We start from the raw sequence: 21358 nt of genomic DNA on the forward strand, positions 1-21358 counted from the left end.
TTTGCGAACTCCAGCTCCACCTGGAAGGAGGGAAACATCCTCTCATCCACCCCCTGCTTCTTTTGATAGTAAGAGAGAAAGAAAAAAGCGAGATTAAAATATTTACAAGTATCTGATCCTCCCTGCCCCCCCCCCCCCCCCCGCGAAGGCTCATAATAGAGAAAAGCAGACAGACATCTGTGAGCATTTAGAGAACGGAAAAAGAAACAAGCAGGTTTCAGGCGAGGCCCGTCAGGTGGTTGGCAGCCGCCGCTGGGGGCGGGGGTGGGGTTTCTGTCCTGATTGTATCATCCCTTCTGGCCGCCGGGGAGGGGCAGCGGCTGTGGATGCAGGCGGGGAACGCTGTGGGGCTGCAGGAGGTCTCCTCAACCGTAATTCCACTTTACTTTGAGAGTGGGTGACAGTCCTGTGGCAAAAAGTTCTTGCACGGCAGAAATGTGGGGTCTTGAAGATGCCAGAAAAATAAAGGTGGGAAAGACAAGAGTGGGCACGAGCCGAGAACAGAAGGCCCAGGAAGTAGAGAGGAGCACGGTGGGTCAGGATTGGAGGCTGGGAAGAAAATGACATTGATGGTGATGATGATGACCATGGCCACCATTTCTCGAGGGCTTCTCATGTCCCAGGCACTGTCCAAAACACTTTCCACGGATTAACTGTGTACTCCTCACTACAGACTTATGTGGAAATGACTACTTTTGCCCTGATTTATGGATGAGGAAGCTGAGGCACAGGGAGAGCAGACCATGAGGCTGAGAGGTTGGGTCTGTGAATCAACTGGGGACAATTAGATGAATCAGAGCCTGAAGGAATTGAAGAGAAAGAAGGGATGGTGAGGATCTTTCTGGGTGTCCAGTCATCCAGGCCCCAAATCTGGGAGTCTCCCTGGACCTCTCCTCTCCTCCCGCTCCCGTTATTCCTCGAATCGCCCTGCTGTCCAGTCCATGGCTCAGCACCAGCCCTTCCACCCATCATTGCGTTCCCTGTGTTTTGCCTGGATTGTTGCATTATCTTCCCCACTGATGAGCCACCTTCAGATTACTTATACAGAGAGTGGTCAGGAAAGGGTCTGTCTTATGTAGAGGTTCAGGAAAGACCTCTCTGCTAAGATAAACAGAGACCTAGTGAAGTGAGGGTAGGAGCTCTGTGATGGCCTGGGGTCAGAGCATTTCAGGAAGCGAGAACAGTAAGTGTAAAGGCCCTGAGGCAGAATCCTGTTCAGCACCCTGTAACATTAGCAAGGAGGCCAGGTGGCCTGAGTGAAGTGAACGTGGGAGCAGGACATGAAGTTGGAGGAGAAGCTCCCGTAAGATTGCATAAGGACCACTGAAATCTCTTCTTAGTGAAGAGGGAAACCTTTGGAGGGTTTTCGGCAAAGGAGTGACATGACTTGACTTTTTTTTTTTTAATAAAAGACTCTCTCTGCTTCATTTTTTAAAAAAGATTTTTATTTATTTGAGAGAGAGAGAGAGAGAGACAGAGCACGAGCAAGGGGAGGGACAGAGGCAGAGGGAGAAGCCGATACATCGCTGAGCAGGGAGCCCGATGCAGGGCTTGATCCCAGGACCCTGGGATCATGACCTGAGCCGAAGGCAGACACTTAAGCGACTGAGCCATCCAGGCGCCCTGACTCTCTCTGCTTCTGTGTGGAAATTCCTGCAGGGGAGCATGTGTAGAAACTAGGAGACCAGCCAAGAGATGATCATGGCTTGGACTGGAGGAAGCAGTGAAGAATTCAAGAAGTGGTCAGATTCTGGCTACATCATGAAGGGAAGTCTGGCTGGATTTGCTGGTGGACTGATGTCGAGTACGAAAGAGAGGCAGTACGATGAGCAGCTAGAAGTCTGAAGTCTCCATTTATCTGATGAGAAAGGGGAGAAGAGGGGGTCAGGAGCTCCACTTGGACTCGTCAAATTAGATGACGCTAGGCTCTCCAAGTGGGGTTGGTGAAGAGGCTGCTGGATGTGTGTGTCCCGAGTTCGGGGAGAGGGAGTGGCTGAGACGTGAACGAGCATCATCAGAGTACAGCAGTTAAAGCATGGGGCTGGTGGGAGTCCCTGGAGAGGAAGCAGAAAGAAAGATGCCTGGACACAGAGCCTAGGAACGTGCCGACAAGCTGAGGTGACTGACAAGGACGGGCCAGAGAGGAAGGAAGAGAACCAGGGGTGAGTGGAAGGAAGAAGGTGTTGCAAGGGACAGGGAGTGCTCTATCGATTGTCACTGCTGCTAACGAGTGGAGTGTCGAGGCCTGAGGGTGAAGCACTGGGCAGAGGCCGCAGGTGACCAGGACAAGGGCAGGAGAGTGGCCTGAGTGGGGGCGTGAACACTTGAGCGAGTGGGTTCCAGAGCTCACGGAAGCAGAGGAAGCGGAGTTGCTGAGCATATTTCAAGAAATTTGGGGTGGGGGGGGCCAGCAGGAGGGGGATGCGGAGTCATCTCGGCTTTTTAAAATGTATATGGGAGATGTTTTCAGCATGTTTGTGGTTCACAGATACAACCCAGCAAAATGGTCCAAATTGATAATGCGGGTCAGACTCTCCCCAAACGTAACTTTTCTCCCCCTTTCTTTATTGCACAGCTAGGAGCATTGATCAATGTGTTTAGTAATTGTTTGTGGTTGATGCTTCTGTGAATGTCTCTGGCATTTATTTCCCCTTTAGGCAAAGTTGTTTCCCTCAAATATGCCATGGAACTAGATCAGATCCATTTAATGATGAAAAGGCTTTGAAAAAACAAATCCCTGACTCTGGTCCGTGGGATCCTGTCAGCGATTGTCTCATCACTGACTTGTGGAGGTGTCAGCTGAATCAATAACAATAGTTACTATTATTGAAAGCTAACCGTGTGCTTTACGTGAATTATCTCCTTCAAGCGTCTCTGTGAATATTGATGTCCTCAGCTCAGGGATGAAGGAACTGAAGCTTCAGAAGTTAAACCATCTGTATGCCCGGGGCGTTGTGGAGCAAGATTTTCTTTTTAAGTAATCTTTTCACCCAACGTGGGGCTGGAACTTCCAGCCCCGAGATCAAGGCTCGTGGGTTCTACCCACCAAGCCAGCCAGGCACCCCAGATCCCATATTCCTAGCCACAGCGCCGTAGAGAAGAGTCCGGCTGGAGGGGCTGGTGCAGGCCCCCGCGGCTGCCGGCAGGGGGCGGTGTAGGGGGGGGTGGCGGCCTCTTTCGGCCCGAGCCGCGAGTGGGTCCCGCCAGGCGGCGGCGCAGCGCCCCACGACCCGCTCCCCCGACGCCGCCGCCCTGCCCGGTGCTGCCGCGCTCCCAGCGGCCGGGCTGGGCGTCGCCGGCGGAACTCGGGCAGCAGGGGGCGCTCTCCTGTCACGAGAGGCGGCCGGAACCGGCCCCAGCCCCAGGCTGCAGAGAAGCGGAGAGGAAAACAGGGGCCCTTGGTCCCAGCGCCGCCTCACCGGCCGGCCTTTCCCCCTCCTCGACCCCTTCCCCACCAGAACGTCTTGCTGTGCTGTTGGCCAAGCTATTTCACGGGGGCGGAAAGAACCTCTCCATGGAGATTTGTGAAAAGTCTCTGCCCTGGTGAAAGGTCCCCGGGGAGGGGTGGGGTACACATGGGAGGTGCTGGCCCTTTGCTAGGGGGTGTTGGTGTTAAACTAGTGGACGTGGAGCGGGGTGGGGGGGGGCGGCCAGCTGAGGCCCTTAGGTCGGCCCCGGAGCCCGTCACGGGTGTCTAGCCCAGCGCCCGGCACGGTGTGCACGGATGCGCGGCTTAGCTGGCACTCGGCCAGCTCCGGCTTTCCTTCCCAAGTTCCTTTCAGAGCTCCAACCACCCGAAGCGCTGAAACCCGAATTCCCCGTTGGGAAAACAGATTCCCTTATCTGCAGGGATGCAGCCAAGAAAGGAAGCCCCGTCCTGTGACTTTGAAGTGAATGTCACAGGAAGAAGGCCACAGAAGGAGCAGGTGCTGGTAACCCTTCCCCATGGTCCCACACCCCTTCTCTGGGGACCCCACTGGCCGTTTGCTGCTCTGGTGGCCGGAGAGGAGCAGCCGGCGCCGGGGAGGGCCAGCACCAAGCAGGACGCCCCGCGGTGGGCTCCCGAGCCCTGGCGCCACCCCAGCTCTCAGCCGCAGCCACGCCTGCCGGGAGCATGCACTTCTTAGCCCTCTCTGGGACCCCCGGCCCCAGACCAAGGAGCGAGGATGAGAGGGAGGGGGAGGAGGAACCGGATGCTCCCCCTTTCTAAATGATTCCAGATTTGCCTTGGCTGTGCGGCCTCTTCGCCCCTGTGCTTATTGATTACCTCCGGCTTCCCCAGGGCAGCTGGTCCCTGGGAGTCCCAGAAGCAGCTGTGGGGGGCAGGCAGGAACCAGTGTCCTGGTATTGCCCCAGACGCGAATCCAGCTAGCCCTCGGTTGGGCGGCACTGGCCTTCCCGCCCCACCACCCCGATCTGCTCAGAATCCGAGGAGCCACACTTGGGGGGGGGGATAGAAAACCCCCTTCCTGCTGCAGATTCTTCGCATTTCCCCTTTGAAAGAAGCCCCCTCCGAGCTGTTCTGATGTGTTTAGAGCTACACATATTCCACCCGGCATCAGTCAAGCATAGCCGTACTTTCTGTGGGCTAGAGCTAAAGAAACACAAAAATCCAGTGTGTGACAAGTAAGGATCAATCGCCTACTGAAGAGAGAACTAGAGCAAGACCTAGAGGAGACAGCCTCGCCCTCCAGGGCCTTGTAGTCTAGTTGAAGAGATGAGGGACCGTGTAAGTCACAATTTCAACTGCCACAGAAGGGATGTCACAGATCCCTACGTGCCTAATTACCAAATGAATGGCTCCTACAGTAATTGCTCTCCCCTGGCCAGGGGAGAGGGGGGTGCTCCAGGCCCACGTGCTCAGGAAGGGCTGCACTGGTGCACTGTGCGGGGTGGGGGGGTGTGGGGGTGGGGAGAGGAGGGGGCGGTGAAAGAGGCCTGGATTTGAGTTGCTTCTGGAAGGCTGAGTACATCAGATATTATTAAAAGGATTCATGATGATTTTTTTGCTTTGGAAAAGGACTAACCATCCTTTCTAGATTAGTGCCTGTTTCCAGGGCACTGCCCCATCACATCTTCAGGGTGCCCAGGGAATGTAGTTTGATAAATGAGCACCTGCTATGTGCCAGTCATTGCTTTGACCCAGCTTTGATATCATTTTCTTGCCTTTTTTTTTAGGATAAGGGAAGAGAAGTCCAAATAGATATTGTTACTGCTAAGAGAAAACACCACACTAGGGAGGAGAGTGCCTGGAGGTTTGGGAACTGGGCAAGGGTCTGAACCAGAGGAAAACCCACAGAGGGCGGGGATCTCTGTGACTCAGGGCCCCTGGGGGAAAATGAATAGACTCACCCCACCCCCACCCCAGGCTTCCTGTCTGTTCTTGACGCTCTCTTCCCTCCCTCTCCGCTGATAACCACGGAGGTGATGCTGGTGAGCTTGACTCCAGCTGCTGGAGAAAATGGAAACCTCTGCCCTTCAAGCCCTCTCCCCCCTCCTGCCCACGGGGCTTTAGCAGCAGAAGATGGGTCAGGGAAGGTGGCGCCTGGTCCAGCTGCATACGCAGGGCATGCTTTGACCTGCTAGTTTGGCGGAGTGGTGTATAAAATCTCTCCCTTCCCTCTGCTCTGCTCCGCTCCCCTGACTCTACAGGAATGAAGTGATTAACTCTCGTCTCCTACTCCCTGCGGCCGTGGAATCTGATCCACTTGGCTCTAGATGAACCTTCTCGAAGGCCCTATGTATGGTCTAAGATGATATCCATGTTCCCCATTATGAAAATAAAACCAACATGTTCCAGGGGAAAAAATATATATATATTTAGAAATAAAAAAGAGAACCGTGAATCATCCGCTCCTCCAAAGGTAACACCGTGACATTTGGGTATGCCCAGGTGGAAATGTTAAATTTTTTAAAAACAGCTTTGATGAAACTACCTCCAACTTTGCATCCTGTTCATTCACTTAGATTTTCTTTGAATTATTTATAAAGTTTTTGTGAGCATCATTTTAATGACTACATAAGATTCTATCATATGGCTGGGTCATAATTTATTTAACTCTGATATGACTATCTGAGTGACTCTAGCTTTTTATTACTGTAAGTCCTAGCACAGTGGACATATTTGTGCCTAAATATTTTTGACATTTTAGTTTATAGCCTTAGGATGGATTCCCAGAAGTGGAATTATGAAGCCAAGAGTACGAGCTTGTTTAAGGCTCTTGATATATTTTCCAAATTGCTTTCCAAAAGGGTTATATTAATCTACACTTTATTAGGAGTCCATAAAAGTGTTCAACATGTCACACTTTCCAGCAATCAATACACTCGGTTAAAAATTAGGTTTTAACTACACAAGTCTACTCTCCTTGTAAAACCAAAGGGTACAGGTCAGGCTAACGCTGTCCTTGACCATATCCTCGCCTGCTCTCCTCCTCATTATCATGTGGGTGCCCAGGGCTACCCGGGGGCTGGAAATTCGCCTGGGTCCTTTCCTGTATCTTTAGGTACACTGACTCAGGGTCCTATTTGATTATGTCTACCGGTTGGTAGCTTCAAAAATATGTTCCTTTCCCTTTTCTCCACCTAGAGTAGAGGTCGGCACGCTTTTTCTGGAAAGGGCCACAGAGTCGGTATTCTGGGCTTATGGGCCGCAGTCGGCTGTTGTCCTGCAAAAGCACCATCGCCACAGGGGATGCGTAAGCGCGTGAGCGTGGCTGCTTGCCAGCGAGACTGCTGAGACAGAGGGCCGTCCGGCTGGATTTAGCTCGCAGGCTGTAGTTTGCTGATCCCTGTTCTAGATATGAATTCCTTGGAGCAAGCGTCAGGTGGGTGCCCTGGGGCCCTGGAACGGGGTTCTGTGCAATTAGGGGCTTGAGGATGACGAGGTGGAGGCCTGATATTTTCAACATTGAACTTGGGGCTTGAGATGGTAGAAAGGATGGGGAGGCATCGTTCTGCATAACCTCCTCTCCACTCCCTGCCCCTTGGCCCTTCGTGGGGGAAGAGAGAGAGGAAAACAAATGGACATTTGCAAGCGGCTTGAGTTCCTTGGGCCCTGGGAGGGGGAAGTTAAAGAGATGTGCCGTAACCTTCCTCCACCCCCGCCTCCCTTAGCTGGCCTGAGCCCTGTTCTTCCTCTGTGGTCAGACAGGGAAGGTGCCTACCAGGCAGGGTAACAGTCAGGGCCTCAACAATGTGACTACAGGCAGAAGAAGAAGAAGAACCGGCATCCGACAAGCATTTACCGTGCACCCCGGAGCCCTGTGGATTCCCAGTAGTCCAACAATAATAGTATCAACGCTGCGGTCAGTGCTATGGTTATTCCTGTCACCTAGATGAGGACGGAGACAGGGGAGGTCACTTGCCGAGCCTTTTAGAGCTGCTCATGAGTGCAGCAAAGGATCTGAACCTATGCATCTGATGCCAGGGCCTTCTCTTTTGCCCAGTGCTCTGAGCACCTCTGTGGCTGACCTTCCCATTGGCCTGTTCGATATCCATTCTACTCTTTTTTCCTTAGTGCTGGGACTGCAGATACCACGTCCAGCTGACAAACTAGTTTCCAGTCTCCTTTGCAGCTACGTATGGTCAATGAGACAAAAGTGGGAGCTCTTTGGTTCTCTTTCCTGCTGCTGGGAATGAAACATGGTGACCGGAGCCCCAGCAGCCACGATGAAGCCACCCCATGGATGGGAGCCACGTGCTGCTGGTGGTGGAACGGAAGCATAGAAGGAGCCTGGGGGCCACCTGATCAGCTCAGGGCTGCCTTACGCTGGCTGTTTCTTCTTCTTTTTTTTTTTCTAGTAACATGGGAGAGATAAATCTCTATCTTGTTTAGGCCACATTGATCAGGTCTCTCTTACAGGAAGATAAATGCAATTCCTAAGTGTTAAAGCCTCAGAGAAGGTCTGTAGCCGCAGGTCTTATAACGCATATGAGATTTGCTAAGAGGAGTCCGTCCGGCAGGCTCCAAACACGTCTCTTACCCTGCCCCCTGTTCGAGTCATCCCATGCACTGGCGCAAAATGATAAAAATGTGGGCTAGGGATCGAACAGTGATTCAACTCGGGGGCAAGGAGAGGAAGTGGGTTAAAAGGCGAAGGAAGAGCCCCTAAGGGGAGGGAGGGGTTTTCCTTCCCAACTTTGAGAGGGGTGGCCACACAAGGCCAAGAGCAGGTTCAAGGCCTTGCCCTCTGAGGAGCAGGGTCCCAAACTATCCATGGGTCCTGAACGGATTCGATGATCCACCATGGCCTGAGACAAAGGACCACTGTTTCTGTGTTCCTGGTCCTCGTGGGTTGACCGCCCATCAGTAAGACTGCCTACCAGTGACCTGCCCCTCCCTCCCCTCCACTGTCCAGCGAGCTAACCGTGAGGCTACTGTCTGGTCCATCTGTCAGCAAACCTGTGGGGGCTTAGGGTTATCCAGGGAGGCGAGCCATGCAGAGATCCGGTGCAAGATCTAGCTCTCACTTCTAAAAGCACAGATTGGCATCTGTTTTCATCTCATCTCCGTGCTCTGGTCTCCATGCAGGGAAACAACATAGTCAAAGGAGAGGAACCCCTCCCCCGCCCAGTTCAAGATCCTCAGCATTGAGAGAACTGTTCTCTCAAATCATGGTTTTAGGATTCCACTGGCAGATAGCTACTCAGCTCCTAGTAACCTAGAAATGCATGTGGAAATCCTCAGTGGGAAGTCTGGGGCCCAGGTACTCAGAGGTCAAGGCCATCTGAGGCCCTGGTGAGGGGGGTGAGGTTCTTGGTAAACCCATCCCACGGGAGGATGAAGACATGGTGGAGGTTGGGTTCTCACCAGAAACAAAAGAGGAGAATCCTGATAAACGCCTTTGGAGGTGGCCTGCACTGGGAGGTTCACCTTGAAAGAAAGTTGCTGCTGAGGTCACACACTTCACCTTGTCCTCTGCCAAGCGAAGCGCTTCCCAGTTTCCCCTCAGATGTCTCCCTATCAAGACAATCTGTAGATTTCCCTCCAGTCGGCATATTGGCTGCAAAGATAATGTAGGTATTTTTAGTCAGCCCGGAGCAGGAAAGATAAGGTGGGGAGAGCCAGGGAAAACTTGATTGAGTGACCGAGATAAATGGACTATACCACAGGAAATCGAAATGCAAAAATAAGGATTGGGAGCACCTGAAATATTTAAAAAGATAGAGAAGGTCGGGCATGTGAATGGAGCGGCCTTACCCCTTCCTTGCCTGAGCTCCTAAATATTGCAAAAGAGAATGGAATGGAGAGAATCTCAGAATAGAAACTAGCCATTAAGGGAGACAGAATGACAGGGTTTGGCTTACAAATGGGATGATAATTAAGAAAGGAGGAGAAATAAGAGAGGCTTGGCGTTTGATTCTTCGCCTCTGGTCTCACTTAGGATATGTGTCAGAGAGAACACTTCCCTGGGTTGTGGTTCTGCCTTCCAGACACCTTTCTCTGGCCCTCCCTCTGGAGGGGATGCGAAGGAGCTGAGCGCTGGGCCTTCTTGGCCGAGAGGCGCGAGGAGCATATCGGTTAGAAGCGAGGCTCTGGAGACAGACAGGCCCTGAGGTCCTCGAGTAGCTTATATAAAAATAGGCATTTACTTCTGTCCCACGTCACTGTCCGAGGCGAGCCTTCCACACAGTGAGACGGACCTGAGTTCCTGCCACCAGGTCTTGGTTTTGGCCACAGCGGTGAGGCTGAGCTGCCTGGTTCCAGCCACAGGGAGAGGTTAAGAGAATACAGAGAAGGCACACCCACGTATCCCAAGGCTCAGGCCGGGACGTGGCGCCCCTGGAGAGCGGCCGGGTGCCTGTGGGCAGCCGTCTGGTGAGAGCCGCCCCACTGGTCTGGGGCCTGGACTTCCTCCCTCAGGCAGGCATGCCCCCGTGGGTGAGCTGAGTCTACTCCTCATCGGTACAAGCCGGGTCTGGTGGCAGAAGCACCGGTACCTGTGAGGGTGTGGGGCATCCTTCCTGGTCTCCTTGCGAATGATCAGCCCCTGCCCACCCCGCTCCCTGCCCCAGCCCGGGCTGCAGGAGGCCCAGAATGCTCCTTCCTGCTCATTGTGCAGGGGAAGCATTTCTGCCCAGAGTCTCCCTCTTTTAACCTCCCCAACTGAGAGTGAGAGCTAGCAGGGAAGGATGCCAGATCGGAGCACCCGCACCAAACAGGGTGAGCTGGAGCTCCGGACTGGGCTCGGCAGGGGAGTGGAGAGCGCAGAGCACCCCGTTCTGTCCGCGGCGAGGGGCTGTTTCTTGCACGGGCTGGACGGGGCCTCGGCTCCAGCCGGCTCTCCCTCAGGGCGGTTGCCGTGGGTCACACGGGTCACATGGGCCTCGGCAGCAGTTGCGGAGCCAGGGGACTAGTCTTTCTAGCGTCTGTCCCCCAGCACTGCCGCCTCCTCAATCAATATGTGCACTGCCGGGCAAGCCAGATCTGATGGCTTCAGCCCTCCCAGACAGAACCTAATTCCCCTTTCTGTTTTTAAGGATAAAAATCTATGCATAAAACGCCGGAATGATTCAGAGGGCATGGGAGAGCTTATCTCCTTTTTCCTTCATATCATCAGCTTGGCATTTCTTGAAACAATGAAACTATTTTCTTTCTTTAGACATGAAACATGACCTCAGAGACCTTGCCTTGCAATCAGGGGAAGACCAGGGCTCCCTCGGGGGCTCCATGAAGAACTCGGTTCTGGCTGCAAACAGTTCTCTCCTCAAGGTGTTTCTCCTGTACAACCTGGGAGCAGGCCGAGCATGCATGGCTCAGGAATTTGCAAGAAAGAATGTGTTTATGCTGGAGGAATACTCCAATATTCTAAAGATACCAGCTACTCCGACTACCCACCTGGATCCCACGGTTCAGGTGGCTGATGTATACCCAGAGCTCGCCACCTAACTTGCTTCGGCTGACATCTGTAGTCTCATTTAGACACAAAACCTTGAAGAAACCTCTGTCCCAAGTCCCAAGAGTACACCTCGTCTCCTCCCTGTCCTGGTCAGTCCAGTCTCTTGTCAGGACACTTTCTTGTCAGTCCGAACATTTTGAAACTCAGAGGATAAAGTTCTCCTCTTTCTTTTTAAAAGATAGAGTTGAGGGGTGGCTCAGTCGTTAAGCGTCTGCCTTCGTCTCAGGTCATGATCCCAGGACCCTGGGATCGAGTCCCGCATCAAGCTCCTGATAGAGTTTATTTTCCACTCTCTATTTAAGTCATGCAGTTCAGTATAAAAAAAGGGACAAGATGGAGTGAACAGGTGATTGAATGAGTTGGGCTTGGTAGGGTGTAAGCAGAAAGTAAAGTTCTTCTTCCCGCCCCCACTGCCCCTGCACACTGTCTCTGAGGATTCATTTCCCCTTACTCTTGTTTTTCGGATACTCTCAAGTACTAATGAAAGGTCTCATTTCTTCCAGGAATGAACTGTCAATCAAGTTCAGTCTCCCCTGAAACTCTTGTGCAAAGTGTCACTTCTTCCCTCCCTAAGCTTGGCCTGGGGGTGCAGGGTGTGGTCAGCTTCTTCTGTTTTCTCCCTGCTCTTCCTTCTATCCTGACTTGGTGGGCTGTCTCTGCCTCAGCCAGTGTGGAAGCAGAGTGGGGCAGAGATTTAAGGGTCTGGCTAGGGGCGCCTGGGTGGCTCAGTCGTCATGTGTCTGTCTTCGGCTCAGGTCATGATCCCGGGGTCCTGGGATCGAGCCCCGCATCGGGCTCCCTGCTCAGCGGGAAGCCTGCTTCTCCCTCTCCCTCTCCCCCTGCTTGTGTTCCCTCTCTCGCTGTGTCTCTCTCTGTCAAATAAATAAATAAAATCTTTGAAAAAAGGAAAAAAAAAAAGGGTCTGGCTAGGTCTTGGTTGACTGGAACAGTTGTCACGTGGTGTCCTCTGGGTTGTGTTTCTCTTTCGGGTTCTTTGGAGACACCAGCTCGCTAGAGACCAGGGTCCCAGAGCAAATGTCAGATGATGTCTAAGAAAGCACCCCAAGGGCCAAAGCTGGCACTCCGTATGCAGGAATGGTCATCCAAAGAGCGGGTCTTAGGTAGGGAGACAAGCTGATTGTCAAGCCACGAAACGTAGGAACAGGCAAAGGAGGCCAGGGCGGGGGGCGGGGAGGATGTCCAGGTCAACATGTGAGATTGTTCCTGCCAAGCCTGGGCGAGAGGTGGATTATATGGGCCGCACAGCTTTTTTTTTTAAAGGAGCCAGGCTTAGGGGCGCCTGAGTGGCTCAGTTGGTTAAAGGAGCCAGGCTGGGAAGAACAGCATGTTGCCGGTCTCATCAAGGTCATTGTCTTCACTGTGGCCGAGATTGTCATCATCAACAACAGCATCTTAAAAGGTGGGGAAGGATGAGTTTCTTTGTGGAATTAGGAGACCCCTTGGGGGACCCCCTGGATTAAATGCGGCTGTTTCTTATCTTCTTCCTCTGCCTGCTAAGGAAAGGAACCTTCTGGGCCCCCAGTACTCTGCGTTGTGTTCTCCTTAGAGGACAGTGTGGATGGAGGCCTCTTTCCTGTTAGCGCCCCGAGGTGGGACCTGCCTCATAACCTCTTCTCCACCCCTTCTCCCCATAAACGAGGCAGGAAATCGACAAAGGAACTCGGCATCCATTTATAAGCCTAACTCACATCTTGCTTATCATTAAAAAGGCAGAAATGCATCTCATCTTGCATTTTCTTCTCGATACTTTCCGCTCACTTGGTCAAGGACTCTTCCCAAAGCTTTAAGTCTCAGCAAGAAAAACCCCAACTTTCCAGAGATATTACTACTCTCAATTCAGTTTTTTTCTTTCTCTTTCTCACCCAAATTGTCCAGGCGACAGAATAGGGGTGGGTTAGGAAAGAGACAGATCAATCTAAAATGTTGAGGCTGACGGCTAATGGCCTTTAGATTGCCAAAATTGAGTAAACAGATTTAGCACACTGATTCAACATATTAATTGTTTGTTAACCTTTGCATAACCTTTAGGAAGCCTTTGAATGTGTGGATTTAAAACCCAGAGTACACCCGAGGTATTCCCATGGCACAGCCCACTTTTGCAAGGTGTTAAAACTCATTAATTTTCTGTTGAAGCTGGACAGGAAAGGGGAGTTTGGAGGAACAAAGCATACCAAATAGAGAACTAATCAAGCAAATTAATGTATGCAGAAGGCTCTCTCCTCGGCTTGCAGAAATATCCATTTGTTACCTATATAAGCTATAATTACATAAAATGCGAGCCATCGCGAGATGGAGTGTGATTTAAGGGTTGAGAGAGCAAACATAATAACAAGAGCATAATACTAAGAGCCGTCATTTGCTCTAATGATGTCAGCCCTTGGCTAACACCCCCGCTCCGGGCTCTCTGAGCACGTTGGCCATATTCACTAACGCTCTCGCTGTGAAGGTGGGAGGGTTGCTCAGAACCATCCCCTCCCCTCTCCCCTCAGGTGGAGAGGAGACACCAGAGCTGGGAAGAGGTTGAGGAATCCCACTGCCCACCTTGCTACCCTGCCTCCTATGCCCAGGCAAGCTCCAAGCTGGAAGGGACCTGCCCGCCCAGGGGCAGGCAGGCCGTGCCTGGTTCTGTGATGCTAAGGAGAAGAATGGACCCCCGACAGTCTTCTAGTAACTGAGTTGTTCGTGGTTCAACACTCTTCAGGGTAGGAGACACCGTAGGAGGCCCTCAGATCTGTCTCCTGGTCTGTAGCCTCCAAACTTTCAATGAAGACCATCTCTCCTGCTCTGTCCTTCGAGCCCTGGAGAAACACGTTGCTGATTCTTTGGGTCCCCTGGGCGCTTCAGTGTGACGTCTGAGACCGTTTTCTTCTCTTCCAATTGAAGTCCCAGCCCCTGCAATTTTATTTGGTCACAGTCCCTCCTCCTCAGCTGACTTGAGGCTGTGAGTCCTCCCCCAAGGACGGGCGCCGTGTTAATCCTTTATACTGCATCTCCCCGAAGTTAGGGGCATATAGTCAGCAATCTGTGGAATTGCTTTTATTGAGAATGGTCCTTTGGAGTCTTGCAGGGAGGCTGCCCGGGGTCAGATGGGCTCCAAATCCCTCTGGCTGTCATTCATCCTGATGGCAATCCCGCTTTTCTGAGCAAGCCAGAAAAGGGCTCGGGCCACTTTCTCGGTGCAGATGGCGTGAGCAGGACTGCATCCTCTGTTCTCTGCAGACCCATTGTCTTTCCTGTCCTTCCGCCCTCGGCCTTGGTCCTGTCTTACTCTGCATGCATGTCCACCCACCACCTCCTGTAAGCAGTTGCATAAAACCTGGCTCAGCTCTTGGAGACATTTCCTGGCCTCTTTTTTTTTCTTTTCAGTTTTTGTCTGTTGCAAAACAAAGTGGACGAGATGACTCTAAGGTGGCTTCCAGGACACAGATGAAGAGGGAAGATGACACGTCTGTCTCAGGCCTCACAAGGGTCTACGCTGGTGGCCTCCCTCCCTGTGGCCGGCCTGCTCCCTGCCCCTGGAAATGAGAAGCCTGCCCTCATCTGGACAGGACGCCATGAGGAGGTGGGGCTTCTGGACTCACATCGGGTCCTCCAAGCAAGCCTTCCAGACCTGGGGCCGGGAGCCCGGCCCTGCCCAGCTAGCATCCCACAGATGTCCCTGCCGCGCCCGTCTCTCTCCCTCGCCTGCCACATACCTGAGACGCGCCATTCTGTACTCTTTGTACAGTCCTGGCTTTTGAGCTGCTTGGGTGGCGCCCTGGGTCCCCTCAGGCCTCCTTCTGCAGTCTGAGTTCCTTTGAGGATGACCTTGACCTACAGAAGTGAGGGAGAGATACCAGCTTCTTAAAGCGCTGCTCTGCCTCTTGGTTAGAAGCAAAAGCCAACAGCAACAACCAAGACTAAAGAACTAAAGAGAAAGCAAAAAAGAATCTCACCTTCCACACGACAGAAACATCATGAAAAGAGCACAGGGTAAGAGTCACGAAGCCAGGTATCAGCTGTGGGACCTCGGGCAAGTCATCGGGCTTCTTCCTGTTTCTCAGCCAGCTGACTGCCAATGTAGCTCCAAGGTCAAGTGAGATAATGCAGGAAACTGTGGATTGCCTGCGTGTAGCAGCCAGGAGGAGAAGACTTCCTGTGTGCCGAGCACTTTGGGGAGAGCTGGACATGCACCATTTCCCGCTCTGCTCCCACCTGCCCCATCGTGTTGGCACAATCAATCCCCTTGATCGATAGCTAGGGAAGTGGAGGCTCAGAAAGTCACTGGCCCGAAGTACATGCTAGTAAGGGGTGGGGCAGGGATTTGCGCCCAGGCTCCCTGATGCCAAATCCCGTCGAGGTGGCTGTTTCATAAACCCTGTTACATTTTGCATTGCTGTCTTTGAGTTTGCATTGTTTGCTTTGGCTTGGAGTGAACAAGTAAAGGCTTGTGCACTGGGTGGTGGCCTAGACACAGGAAAAGTAGCAAATGCAGCGGTGTCCTTCCCTGGCAAAACTCACAGGATGCATGGGGCTGGGTCCTCTGATTTAAGGAAGAGGCCCCTCGCTGGTGTTTGGAAGCTGCTTTTTTTTTTTTTTTTTAAGATTTTATTTATTTGAGAAAGAGAGGGAGAGAGAGTGAGTGAGTGTGTGAGCATGAGCAGGGGGTTGGGGAGCAGAAGAGGCAGAGGGAGAAGCAGGCTCCCCGTGGAGCAGGGAGCCTGACGCGGGACTTGATCCCAGGACCCTGGGATTGTGACCTGAGCTGAAGGCAGATGCTTAACCAACTGAGCCACCCAGGCGCCCCTGGAAGCTGCTCTTGCTAAGTGAGGCGGCCAGGCCTTCTTCGGGGCTCCTGAAGCTTCCAGCACCCCCTGGGTGGTTTCTCTGTTCTCTGGATCCTGTGGTGTGGTTGTGGCTCTCTGTGGCTCATTCGCATCCGTTTCCAAAGCCAGGCCTGCTGCTGGCTGCAACTTCACGAATGCACCCCATCACCCCAGGCCACCCCCACCCATGCCCAACCCACACACATGCACCCTGGGATTGCAGTCAGACACTCGAGGGAAACTGAACGGACCGGAATCCTAGAGCCGCTCTGTCCAACGTGGTAGCCTCCAGCCCCCAGCCCCCAGCCCCCAGCCCCCAGCTGCGGAATACTTGAAGTGTGCCCAGTCCCCATGGAGATGTGTTGTTCGGCAACATACACAATGGATTTTTGAAGGCCTAGTATGAAAAAGAAGAATATAGAATATCTCAACACTTGTTTACAATTGAATTTTCAAAATAAAGATATAATTGACATATAACATGGTATTGGTTTTGGGTGTACAACCTGCTGCTTTGATATTTGTATTTATTGTGAAGTGATGACCACAATAAGTTCATTTACCATCCATCACCACACATAGTTACAAGGTTTTTTTTTCCTGGTGATGAGAACTTTTAAGATCTACTCTCTTAGCAACTTTCAAATTTACCATACAGTACTGTTAACTACAGTCACCCTATATAGATTATATGTTGAAATAATATTTTAGATGTATTCAGCTAAATAAATCATATTATTAGAATTAATTTCACCTATCTCATTTCCCTTTTTAATATGACTCCCAAATGATCTTAAACTACATACATGGTTCTCATTGCACATCTCTTGGACAGTCCTGGTCTAGAGACTCCGAATCATCTTCTGCCTGGGCCACTCACTTGCTGTGCATCTCTAGAAGAACTGTAGCCTCTTCTGGGGTTAGTCTCCTCGGAATAAAATAGAGACCCAGTGGGATGTCCTCACATCCCTCCCAGTCCACGCCGAAGGGCCTCGCTCTGAGGAGAGCCAGGGACACAGCCTACTTTTGTACGGGTGAATCTTGGCTTCCTCTCTCTCTCTCTCTATTTTTCACTCAATCCTTCAACATATATTTAACAGGCACAGACTATGAGAGTCAGGGGCTCTGTCTGCTCAGTTGATAACTGTGGTGGTGGTTTTTCTAACATAATATTCTTCAGGGACCGGAAGTTATGCCAAATGAGAGCAAAGTCCCATGATGGCCAAGGACCTATGTTGCCCTCAAAGCCTTCGTCCAGGTGGGGGCTCCTTGAAAAGAGGAGTAAACTGGGGCACTTGGCTGGCTCAGTCAGTAGAACATGCAACTCTCTCGATTTTGGGGTTGTGAGTTTGAGTCCCATGTTGGGTGTGGAGCCTAACTAAAAATAACTTTGCTCAACAGGCATTTGGGCTCCCCTGTTGCTCTCCTTCCTTGTAATCGCAACTAACCACGACTGTTGACTGAGAGCTGAGTATGTGTCAGGCACTGAGCTCTTCTGTGCCCGTCTTGCCTGAACCTTTCAACAGCACTACATCTTAATGGTATGTCTTTAAGGTCTTTCCACAATAGTAGGTGTAGATTCCCTTCATTATTTTTTAACAACTCAGAGTATTTCATTGTATGGATGTACCACCGATTTCTCTAATGACGGGTCTTTAAGATTGTTTCTCCTTTTTTTAAATCGTGAAGGATGCCTATGCCTCGCACACGTCTGTCGTACAGCCATAGGGTGGATTTGCGGGACTGTGGGCTTACAGGGTGTGGATGTTAACATTTTGATAAATGGCGACGCGCTGTTTTTGAAAAAGCCTTTACTCCCCTTCCCTCCACATGAGAGTGCCCGTTTCCCCACATCCTCACCAGAACTGTGCACTTCCCAGCTTTATCATTTTTGTCTCGCTAATAGGCTCTTGTTAATAGCCACTAAACCCCCTGCCCTGTTTTCCTGCCTTAGAATCCGTACAACTTCCCACCTTACACTTCCTGTTCTCCAGCCATAGTGACCATGCCATGGTTCTATAGTGGGATCTGTTCCCTGGAGAAGTTGTCCCCTACAGTGAAATCTGGAACCATCCCCTGCACCTACTATTTAATATTTATCCCAGGAGCCCCCTGAGTGCTGGGTCCACACAGAGACCAAGACTTTTGGGAAGAAAACACGCAGTGCTTTGAAAGGCAAAGGTTACTTAATAAAAATCGACAGCCCCATCCGAGGCCACAGACGTGCCCCTGTTTCCCTGGGCATCTGTATATTCCGGGTGAAGCAGGTGGGGGTGTGTCCCCCTCTGAGAAGCCGCATTAATGTGGCATCTGGTCTCCTACAGGACGTCTGTGCAGTATGATAGAGCTCATCACTTTCCCGTCTATGAGCAATTAAACTGCGCCAGGAAGCCCTGTATCTTTATATCATTCCCTAATGACTTGGGGGGGAGGGTGGTGTGGATACAAAGAACCCACACCGTGGTTAATTGGCAAAGTTATCACCTTTCTTCGGGGGCCAAATGTCCGGTGCATTTCCCATCCGTCTCCCCTTGCCGAGACCAGCAAACACCTGGCTTTGTCCCCCGTGTGCACCTCTGGAATTAAATGTCATTTGCAAAGCCTATAATTGCTTGAAGAGACAGGAGCTTCTTTTTGCCTTTCTCAGACTGGCTACTTTAAAGTAGCCAATCCCCCTTCCTCCCCTCCCCACCCCCGCCCCCGGGCCCTGCAGACTTTTCTTTCCCGACCCCCATCCCGGGGCCTGTCAGATTACATTTTTTATTGCATCAAGACAAAAAGCCATCTGGAGCTCCTGGTCTCCACTGTCAGTGGGCTGCCGTTCTCAGGGTCTCCTGCCAGGCCCCCCCCCCGATTAAGAGACACCCCCCACCGGCCCTCTCTCTTTATTTTTCACCCCCTGCCTTCACCCCTGCTCAGCTCCTGTGTCTTTGTCCCTCTGCTCCCTCAACCTATCCCCGGGATATGGCTACCTTGTCTTTGGCAGAACAATGCAGGCTGTCCGCTTGTATTAAGCATGCGGTGGGGAAGGCACCACAATTCAGGAGGCCGAACGCTTCCAGAGTCTTCATGTGCTTCTGGGAGCCCGGAGCGTCTCTCCCGGTCCCTTGTATACTTCTTTTAGGCTGCAGCTATTCCTTTTTTCCCTTTCTTCTTGGCCCCAAACCTAAGCAGCACATTAGAGAAGACCTTTGTGAGCACAGGGAAGGCAAGGACACAGCACAGAAGCGAATGGGCGGTAAACTCTCCCTGGCTCCAACAGCCCAGCAGGAGGCAGATCTGTGCAGGCCTGGCAGGTGGCGGGGGGGGGGGGGGGGGGCCCCGGGGGGGGGGGGGGGGGGCGATGGGAAGAGAGGCCGCAGCCCCTTCCTCAGCAGGGCAGGGCACCAGGAATTCCATCTGCACTTTAGGATAGATGTGTTGGTCTTGTAGGGTTCAGACCCAGGCCCAGGTGACCTCTGGCATCTTGATGTGTGGAGAAGGGGCCCCAAGTGGGATGCAGAGGCCTCTGGGTAGAGGGGTGTCTATGCCAGGAGGAAGGTAGCTTTTGCCCGAAGATGGGACTGAGCGCACGCACAGTTCCTGGATGCACCTGTCAAGGCCCTGCAGGAACCCCATGCATCTGGGGAAGGCATGTGACCAGCGGTGAGAGTTGGGTGCCCTGCTTTCGAATCTGGGGCTCTGCTTCATGGGTGCCATGTGGCCTTGGGCAGTAGGCCTGACTTCTCAATGTTCTCAGCTATGATAATAAGCCTCACTACCTCATGAGGCTGATGTGAGGTCGAGTAAGATGCTGGCGTGAAGTGTTAAGCATCGTGCTTAGCTCATAGTGGATGTTCACCACATCCTGGCTGTCATGATCTCTCACTCAGGCTGCAGACTCTAGACCCATCCTATCTCGATTCCTACTTGGTGGTGGAATCATTCATCTTTGAACTCCTTGGGTAGACGGTCATTCATGGGGACTCCTCCCCAGAGCCGGAAGAATGGGCCAGAGGTCTCACTGGGCTCATGCTACATGCCCTCTGGAATGTCCTCTAAGGGCCAGACCTTACCCTGCACCGGAGGCATAGGGAGGCCCTCGTGCTTCTCCCCCTCTGCAGATTGCTTCTGGACAGTGGGAGGTTGTAGAAAGGTGAACGCATCCAAAATAGCCCGCCTGAACTGAAACTCGGCCAGGTCTCCAGTTTCAGGGTCCAGATCAGCTCCCAGGAGGGTGGAAACTCTTTAAACAAGTCAACTGTTGGCTTTCAGACCAGAAGCCTAAACAGAAGCACCAGAGCATGAACATGTCCATTGTTCTCTCCTCTCCTTTGACATTAACCTGAATTTGGCCCCGAGCTGACTCATCCTGGCACTTAACCAGGGGTCTCTGTAGGGGTCACTCAGCGAATGCCTGTCCACGGGTAACACCGTCTTGTCTTCCCATGAGCACAGGCCCTATTTCTCAAGAGAATGCAGTGAGATGGAAGGGAGCTCACAGCTCCCGAGCACATACATTTTCTCTTGGGTTCTCAGAAAGTCCTATGAAGTGGGTTTTATTTCCTTCATTTTACGCACAAATGGACTGGAGACTGAGTTTAAGAAATGATCTCATGGCCTTAGGGACAAGTGAGGAGTCAAGATCTGTCCCCAGATCCATCCAGCACCAAATCTCGGCCTTCCACTCCATACCAGGCCCCCCTACCCCTACTGCCGTTGGAAGTCTTTATTTAATCCCTAGTAAAGACAGTCACCATACCTGTCAGGTTTTGTCAACCGTTAACACGTGCCAGGGTTCAATTTTCAGACATGATCAAGGCTTGGCCATAAAGCCACAACGTCTTTCCCCAAACACGGAAATTAGTTTGAGGCTCATCTTCTTCCTAAAGATTACAAACCGCCTTGGAGAACAAGCTCTTTTAAAAATGAAGCTGGTCACAGACTTGCGGTGAACAAATATGGCCCCGAGTCGCCTCACAAATCTTTCCGGAATGAGCGCTCTGGCGGGGAGGCGTGATGCGGTGTCCGCTGGGCTGACACGGTGAAATATCTGGGAGCCCGAAGGCTCATATGCTTTGCCTTAAATCCATTTATAGCAGAAACTTTCTTACTTCCAATGAGGTCACAGTAGGAAAACGAAATGGTTGGCAAAGGCCTGTGGATGTGGTCAAAAAGGAACAACATCTGTGGGGATACACAGGTTTTTGAATGTGCTCATTGCAGAAACTAAAGCCCTTGCTGTCTGTGTGCCACTATTTTTTTCTAAGATGAGACGGTCGCAGTAGAATGGTTTCTAAGGTTCCGTCCAGACTCAACATCTCCTGATACTGTGTCTCCATATCTGGCACCACTGAGGACTAGATAAATTATGATTACGTATTATAACAACAACGATTTAGTGAGCACTTGCCACATGGCAGGCTCTGTTCTATGCCACGTTTATTCTTCACAACGATCTCCTGAAGTTGATATCTCATCATTCCCATTTTTAAAATGAGGAAATGGAGGGGCGCCTGGCCGGCTCAGTTGGTGGAGCATGCAACTCTCGATCTTGGGGTAGTGGGGTTCGAGCCCCATGTTGGAGGTAGCATTTACTTAAAACAAAAAAACTTAAAAAAAATCAATACATAAAATGAGGAAACTGAGGAT

General features: G+C 51.8%; 2 long non-coding RNA genes across 2 annotated transcripts in view; one reads left to right on the top strand and one right to left on the bottom strand.

Moving 5' to 3' along the window:
- LOC141370422 (uncharacterized) overlaps positions 1-14624 on the top strand; it is a 36123-nt gene extending 21499 nt beyond the window's left edge. Inside the window, exon 3 of the long non-coding RNA XR_012374461.1 lies at positions 14289-14624. This is a non-coding gene — a long non-coding RNA (uncharacterized lncRNA). The remainder of the gene's footprint in view (positions 1-14288) is intronic.
- Positions 1474-14953, bottom strand: LOC141370421 (uncharacterized). Its single transcript, XR_012374460.1, has 3 exons — positions 14858-14953; positions 14618-14735; positions 1474-1858 (listed from the first exon to the last, which is right to left on the bottom strand). It is a non-coding gene; the product is annotated as an uncharacterized lncRNA (long non-coding RNA).
- Positions 14954-21358: the final 6405 nt, after the last annotated feature.

This window comes from Callorhinus ursinus, unplaced genomic scaffold (genome assembly GCF_003265705.2).
Source record: "Callorhinus ursinus isolate GAN/ISIS: 27379988/994484 unplaced genomic scaffold, GSC_fseal_2.0 scaffold34, whole genome shotgun sequence".
NCBI classification, from domain to species: Eukaryota; Metazoa; Chordata; class Mammalia; order Carnivora; family Otariidae; genus Callorhinus; species Callorhinus ursinus.